The sequence below is a fragment of the Odontomachus brunneus genome, unplaced genomic scaffold (genome assembly GCF_010583005.1).
Source record: "Odontomachus brunneus isolate Ranch 3 - 2012 unplaced genomic scaffold, Obru_v1 Obru_scaffold_018, whole genome shotgun sequence".
Lineage (NCBI taxonomy): Eukaryota > Metazoa > Arthropoda > Insecta > Hymenoptera > Formicidae > Odontomachus > Odontomachus brunneus.
In genome coordinates this window covers 661,428-669,674 of record NW_022639468.1, presented here as the reverse complement: position 1 = coordinate 669,674, position 8,247 = coordinate 661,428, and the positions used below count along the sequence as shown (strand labels likewise).

The 8,247-nt window shown below is 39.6% G+C and overlaps 2 protein-coding genes across 3 annotated transcripts in view; one reads left to right on the top strand and one right to left on the bottom strand.

The window, feature by feature from the left end:
- The window catches only part of LOC116841752, a 440,348-nt gene that overhangs the window by 296,354 nt on the left and 135,747 nt on the right, over positions 1-8,247 (bottom strand). The gene's annotated exons all lie outside the window — the stretch shown is intronic.
- Positions 424-8,247, top strand: part of LOC116841747 (protein FAM151B) — a 30,225-nt gene continuing 22,401 nt past the window's right edge. The window contains exon 1 of the mRNA XM_032810071.1: positions 424-510. The gene's annotated coding sequence lies outside the window, so the exon portion shown is untranslated. The remainder of the gene's footprint in view (positions 511-8,247) is intronic.

Sequence of the window (8,247 nt, the reverse complement as noted above, 5' to 3'; positions counted from 1 at the left end):
CAGCAATTTTGACGTTAAACTCCATAAAGACCCGAATTTACTTAAAGCTTAATTTTATCTTGTATTCACCTCGTTTATAGCGCTCGTCGCCTTCGAACGAGCAGCGGCGACGCTGATCCCTCGACTGCTTTATCGTTCACTGGTAACCAAAAGCTTACGTTCTCGTTCTTATCGAGCACTATCGTTCACCGTTCACGCGAATTACTACATTACCAGTGGTAATAAAAACATATTGCCTTTATTGATAAGATTTCCGATCATTTCTGACTGCAAAAAGACCACAAGAATTTGCCGTTAATGCCAAATTCTCGTGATCCTTGAGTAATATATGAGTATACAGATACGTCCTTACTTCAAAAATGCCAAAATTTGCAAAATTTATCTCCAATACCGACGCATTCATAAGGATGAGTTTGCACGTCATTCCTTCGTAAGCACATCACCAAAGTCTTCGCAACAGTAGCTCGCACAGTGCCAACTGAGCTGATGGTTCTGCCGTATCGCACACAAGTAAGAACACATTAATTGTTATCGCGTAGATTACAGTGCGTAAATATACACGAGAAGGTTGAAAGTATCGTAAAGACAGATCGAGATTGTAAACTAAAATGCCAAGTCAACATAGACACATAGAGCGCATTGTGCTGCCCTGCTTTATCGATTATTGTGAGCCTCGTGACTGCAAATATGCTGTTTGTCTCGTAAGGTCAGATCTAAAGAGAAGCTACTGCAAAATTCATTTTCATGCGCGATCACATCGGAGCAAGCTCGTTCGAGAATCTGTCGCGAGCTACCGTGCTAGCGACTCGAGAGACGATTATTGCCGTTAACTATTATTAGCAACATAACCTCCAACTCTGCTCGTCACGTTCAAGCGCAATCTTGTAATACCGCGCCGCTTACAAACAATATTCAAAGCGCTTCACAAGCGATAAAAGAATTCAAGGCCGGGAACCCCCACAACACGCCTCCGTATATATCCCCATAAGAAGTATCGTCGAGCTTACTTGATATTCCATCCTGACAAGACCTTATAACTTTTTTATACATCGCTATATAACCATCTTTATCGCCGCGCCGTAACTCGAGGAATGCGCCAATCAAAGGGAGAATAGCTGTTAGAGGCACAAACATTTTCCGTAATTCGCGTTAAACGCGAGTGCAAATACACCAAAGTGTCACGCTATCAATCGTTCAGGATTATCATCCACGAGAACGTGTATTATCGCGCGCATTTATGACAATGACGTAGTTCTCGTCGCGACAATATTTATGCCAGTATATGCATCATGAGCGCTGCTCCCCGCGTCTTGAGAAAAACACTCGTAATAAGGGATATTGGTGTGACAGCGCCTTCCATCGATATTCAATTTCCGATGCGCGGCAAAAATGCGCACACGTGCATGAGACAAAACGCAGTGGCGGAGAGCCGGCGACAGGTTGCAATACACGCACCAAGTGCAAAAGTTGCGCGTGCACCGATATTCTTGCCTATTCCTCGTTTTTTCTCGCGATTAATTTAAGCTGCTTAACGCGCGAGTGCCGCGCGCATAAACTCAGTCGAACTGAAATCACGTATTTAAAGCGGCGCATTCGCAACTGTTGACTTTGAATGTTGAATACGCAAACAACCGCTAAACAAACACGCCGGCCACGGTCGGGAGTTACAACGGCGAGACGCGCGCGTCCGCTCATTCGCTCGCGAAATGGAGGAATTTTAAGAGACGAGCAAAATTGAACACTTATAATATCCCGCAATGCGGCCAGTATCAATGACGAGTGATAAAAGCGCGAGCGAGAATTTCTACCGAGATGTTTTGCACGTCTCTAATGGCGGACTCATTAATGGTGTTTAACGACTCGGTCGAGTCTGATAACGTGAGAAAAATAACTGCTACACCTCCTCCTCCGTGGGGTTAAAAGATTATCTAACGACACTACACCATTGTTTGCATTATCAAAGCTGCGATAACGTATCACTCAAACAATCGTTAAAGACGTGCAGTTACGTTAACGTTCAACAATTGATGGTAAATCGTTTTAAGGGAATATTAAATTCCCTTAAATTCTGGATGAGGATATCCAAAAATGTTGACAACGTAAAGACAATCGTCAAAACGTCATGATAAGCACTAACACAATCACTCTGTTCTTTTCTATTCTATTTTTCTATTTTCTATAGTTCTGTTCTATTTTTTGCACATATAAATCTTATAGAAATGTGTGCTGCGCTTTTTGTTTCATCATATTTAGCGGGAAACATAATCACGCATATGTAGAAATCTTTCTGCAAACGTTTCGGTCATTTCTGAGTATCTCTCCAAATTCCGTTGTAAAGATACAGCAATGTTCTTTAGAATTTTCCTGTGCGGAGCAAACACATTCACTATGTCAGGCTGCAGAAACTTTTATATTCGGTAGCCAAACAATACAATCTTATATTTAGCGAAAATCCTCTGATATGTGCCTCAAGACGATTCTCCTAAAAAGGCAAATATTCTAACCACGATATTCTTAAAGTTGAGAAAATTTCGTCTTTCATCTGCAGTACAAACTTTATTCTTAATAGAAATCTCTGCTATAGTAAAAAGACATTCCGCTTCAATTAAATATATTCCTCTTGAGAGATCCAAAAGGAAAAAAGTTAAAATAATATCTATTAATCCAATTAATAGATCGCTTTGTTAAAAGAGGAATAAATAAATACTTTTTCGGCAAGAATTTTCATTTAGAATATGGGAAAATATCATCTCGCAACTAGAGTTCTTTTTTTTGCTTGTTGGGATATTTCTCTTTTGGTTTTAGAAGAATCCTCTTGAGGTCATATATGAGAAGATTTTCGCTAAAAATAAGATTATACTTTTTGCGTGGACAAATATTTATGCTAACTGGCAGCTCAAGATGTCAGTGTTAAAATTTTATGTAATTCTTATCACATACTGAGCAATACTCCAAGTTATTTTTGCATATATTTTCATTTTGTAAAAACATTTGTGATTCTGTGAAGATGACATTAAAGATGACATTAAAGATGACAAACTTTGTAGAAAAAATCAATATTTTGCCGCTGAAGTTTTCAAACATAACATTTCCTTAATTGCCAAACAATCCTTATTCACGTGAAAGTTCGCACGAAAGCAAAGATGCTTGCTTTGGAGACGAAGAAAAAAGCTAATAGGAGCCGATGCAAGATGTAAACTGTACGAAACTCACTCAATCTACAAATAATATAAAAAATGCGGTATCAAACAGACTGCTCTAAAAACCACCCAAACATTTCAATCGTGCCTCCAAGCCTCCCCAAATGCTTGCTTTTCTTCCGTGCTTATCCACCGCTTGATTCTTACGTCAATAATTTCTTCTATCACTTCTATCGGCCGCTGTGAAGGTCTACAAAGTAAATCGCACATGAACGTAGCGCAGGGAATTCGACCGAATGCGCGGCTTTCCTGAATTCAGTTTCGCTCTTTGCTTTTCCGCTCCGGCGAGTGAAATCTGCGGCGGTATTAGCATACGGACGAAAATTGGAACGTCTAATTGTCATGTCTGCCTGTCGCGCTATCCGAACACGGAACGCTTTTTAAAGCGGATATACTCAAGCTAGCGAGTGTCCCTGGAGGAGTGAACTATATTGGTTCTTTCGGACCAACGAAGAATAGCGTTCGCCGTTGTCTCGCGGAAACTCCCATTTCTCCGCTGCAATTTTTCTCGTCGCGGTGTCATTCTTGCCGACGAGACGGCCGAGACAATTCGTAAAATTTGAGGAATGCATCAACAAAATTGCGAGATCCTTTTGGAGAACAAAAATCGAGGATAACGCGTGTGATTGAGTACGAGCTGAGCAAAATAAAAAAATGTGACACGTGAGAAACTATTTCAAGCACCGGTTAGATAAGCTCTGCTTAAATAGGAGGTTTTGGGGAAACTCTAGAAAATTCTGCGATTTCACCCGACGACCGCAGAAACGAAAAGCGCAATATCGACTGATATAGACTGTTATGCAATGCTGGTAAGGATCGAACATTTCTCATAATTAAAAGCGCATCCATCGGCTGATTAAAAGCGGCCATCGCGAATATTACAGACTTTTGCGACGATATCCAACGAGTATGCCCAAAATTGAAAGGTATGAGAACGACGCGGTGTATGGTGTGCTACCAATTTTTCCACTGATGATTAATCGCGTAATCATCGTGAAGACATGCTATCAGACACGAAACGAGAACGAGAGAGAGAAAGAGAGAGAGAACATTGGATGAATTCATATAATCATCGCACATTTTGACGACGTTTCCAGGCGTCATAAAACATTTACCTTCATGGCGACAAAATCGTCAAAGATGAAACGTTTTCTAAGGAACAAACGGGCACCGCGTCACGCGAGAATGCACAAAAGAGCGGCAATTACGGCGCTAAGTAAATAAGCCGCCCTTCTACAAAAATGACATGATGGTCGTTGAGAAATTAACTCATTAACATCACTGACCTCCAGTTACATCGGTCTATACACGTATGCGATCATGTAGCGTCTCTCCCGAGCAAACATCGCCGAGGAATAGAGAGAAAGAGAGAGAGAGAAAGCATTTATTAATCGTTAAACCTGCCCTCTAAAAATTTTTTACTCTATAAATATATCCAAAATAACAATACATGGAGCAGTAAAATAATATACTCTGCATATATTAATGATAATATAATATATTAATAATAATATCACGCAAAAAATGATTCGGTTGGCATTACCGAATTTCAGTTACGACAACCGAAATTTTCGGTTCCTCAGGAATCAACTGAAAAATCGGTTGCTACAAAAAAGAAATTCTGTTGGAAAGTTTCTATTGGGCCAAACATATATTCGGTCATCCCAACAAAATTGAAATGTTGTGAAAGATACGATATTTAAAAAAATATACTTATATATTCCTAATTTTCTCATGTCTCATAAGCCACTAGGTATCGAAGGTTGTCAACAACATTCCAAAGCTTCGTGAATCCTCCCGCGATAATTTCGAGATCCCAAGCGGTATACCACCGGTCATCCATCCAGTCCTGACTCCGTTAAAAGTGTTACCTAACCTGACGATCGAGCGGCACGCGGCGATTCCCGATGACTCCAACAATATTCTTACGATTTGTGCTTATATAACGTATCCTTATAGTGTTCACAGTATATTATAACATATCTAGCAAACACCAAATAATAGTTATATAATTTTTACTTGTGTTACGTGTTTGTTGGATAATTTGCTTGATAGATATTGGAACAATGCGAATCAGTTCGATATCTTCTGTGAGAACAACAGAATAATCATCTGCGATAACCATTTTTTTGGAGCAGAAAATTTTAGTTCCTTCAATCAAAAGCAATCATTGATGTGAATAATTCTTCAGTTATTGGAACAGACTTTTCTGTTATTGCAACTGAACCTTATGTAACAGAAAGTTTCTAGCTGTCACTACAGAATATTTTTTTGTGTGTATATAGAGGAAAGTTTGACGATTTGATAACTAGTAATATAATAAGAGAAATATTTTTCTTGTATGTTGAAATATTTTCCTTTTAATTTGAAAAAAATCCTTTTGAAGTCGTAACATAAGAGGATTCCGCTAAGGATAAGATTATATTTTAAAATAATATCGATTAAATTGTTCGACATGAAGATCTCGCGGCTCATTAATACACGGGGTGCAATTTGATATCTAATTAATCCGTACACCTACGGATTACACAGATTGTAGTTGTGTACGTCAAAGAGTTCGGTTTCAGCGTGGCCTCGTTAGAAGTAATAGCGGGTTTACCTCCGTTGCCAAGACCGCAAATCGTAATTATCGCGACTTACATCTAGAAAAGAGATACACGCGCGCAACGCTTAGTCGGCGTACTTACCGTATGATTAAAAACAATTATGAGTATAATACGTAAGCCGAGTGCCATGCGAGAGGGAGTAATTATTCATGAATTCAGTGAATCGTTCAAAACATCACCCCATGAATTACTGTTGTCGGCACGCTGGAAGCGATAAGTTTCGTCGCTCCTTTTTCCCGGAAAACATTGCGAGTCTGGGACTGTTAGCATAAACCTGCCATATAATACGATCGGATGATTCAGAGTAACGCTGAAGACGTCATGGCAGGCTTAATGGTGGCTCTCAGTACCACTGTCAAATGAAATGCTGTGTTGAATAGTTCCGTACTAGAAGAGATAACGTTCGCAAACGTCTAATTGAATTCGTCGAATTTCTCTCGGCTTCAGATTACGTTCTCTCGATTACAAAGTGTTCCTTTGCGCGTAACGCTGCGAACATTCGCCAGAATTCATCGACGACTCGGACAATTCAAATAACCGTAATCAATGAGCATAACAAGGAAAATGAATGCTTACTTCTTTCTTTTTTGACAATTAGAAAATATCGAAAAAAATAAATGGTGTTTTTTGAAAAAGTAAAAGTATTCCCAAGCACGTATAGATGTAAGTGCCGTACTCTGTGACCTTTTTTTGATATTTCTGTTTTTATTTTAGTCATTTTGATTCGACTGGTAATACTAAAGGTGTATAGAAAACATGACTACAACTTCCATAGATAAGAACTCTGGCGGTAAACACAACGAATTATCACGTTAGCAAAGCCAAAAAATCACTAGATAACGCTGAAATCGATACGGTACGGCAATTAAACGCGGATATTCTTAACGTTTTGGTCATTAAATATGAATATTTAAATTGTCACAGAACATATGCATATGCATATATGTTATATGCATATATATTTTATGTTAAAAGTTTAAATACTTGTATATAAAGACCAAATCAATAAAAATGTCAAATATTAGGCACGCGCTCGGACATTGATATTTTTACCTTATAACATTCGTGAGAGACGAATAACAATATATAATTATAATTTATGTTACGATCGGAGGACTCGTTATATTCAGGTCACGATCGGATCGTGAATAAAAATACGACAAACTCTTTCTCTTCAACCTTCCCGTTGAAGCATGAGTATGTCGTGAAAGAATCGGTTCTCGTCATAGAAAAATACTAGCGCTGGCTTCCACCAATTATAAAAGTTCGACAAAATTAGTGCTCAGCGACTACTCTATAGGTCGTGGACCCTCGACAGATGTTTCGCCCCACCGTGCTGGGGCGAGTCACGAAAACGACCCTTGTTGTCGCATTTATGGTTCGTTCGGGGATCCTGCGCCGAACACATGTCGGTCGCACAACCACGACAAATTCTACGTAAAACAACACTGCGCGACTAACACGTGAATTCACTTCATCGCATTCACGGCCGGGACGCATGAACAGCGTAAACTGTCAGTCTCGTCCTTTCGGCAATCCCGTCAAAGCCGTTTAATGTTGATTAAGTCGTGCAAGGGCGACACCTTTGATTTATGATCCTGTTAAATTAATCAAATGCGGCGCCGATAAAACACGGTTTCAGCCGCACAAAGCTCTTGCTGTTTGTACGCGACGTATATTATTGTGCTTTCTCGAATTTTCGTGTCACCCCCTTTAATACACTCGGGCAATTTTCTAACACAGTCGCTTGGATAAATAACCGCGCGGAAATACAGGGAATGACTGTTTACTTTAGATCGTGCAGTGTTCCGTCGAGATTTATTTCGAGAAACGCGGAATGGCATCACGCGAAGCAATCGCGGAAGTATACGTCTCCCTTTCCGATACAGACTCGATACTTCTCTGCGCGAGACGATCATCGTGTGCTCCACATCACGACGCAATTCGCGAAACGTGTAATTCTCTACCCGTCCGCACGGAGGGATGAAGCCGTCGCCTCTCTCCAACGTCCAGTTCAACGGACGGTGAAAGGGCGCCGAAAGAGAAAATAGCGATTTTTCCGACACATAAAGAGGGTTCTCGCCGCCAGGAGCGGATATTCCACTCACTGGAACCCGTGACTAACGATTTCTATACGAAGAAAGAAGTTTGGCTGAAGTAAAGTGACCATAGACGAACCAAATGCGTTTTGAGTGCAAGAATTCCTGACTCTTATATGAACTAAATTTGATTCTATTAATAATGTTTTACTAATGTCTACTGAATTCCAAGAATTTTGAGGAAACAAATTTGGTTGAGGAAAATTCCTGGTTTTTATCAATTAAATTCGGTTCCAAGAACCAGAAATTCAAGGAAACAAAATTTCTTATTCTTAGGAATCAAATTCGATTTTATTAATAATGTTCTATTAATTTCTACTAAACTCCGTCAATTTTCTACTA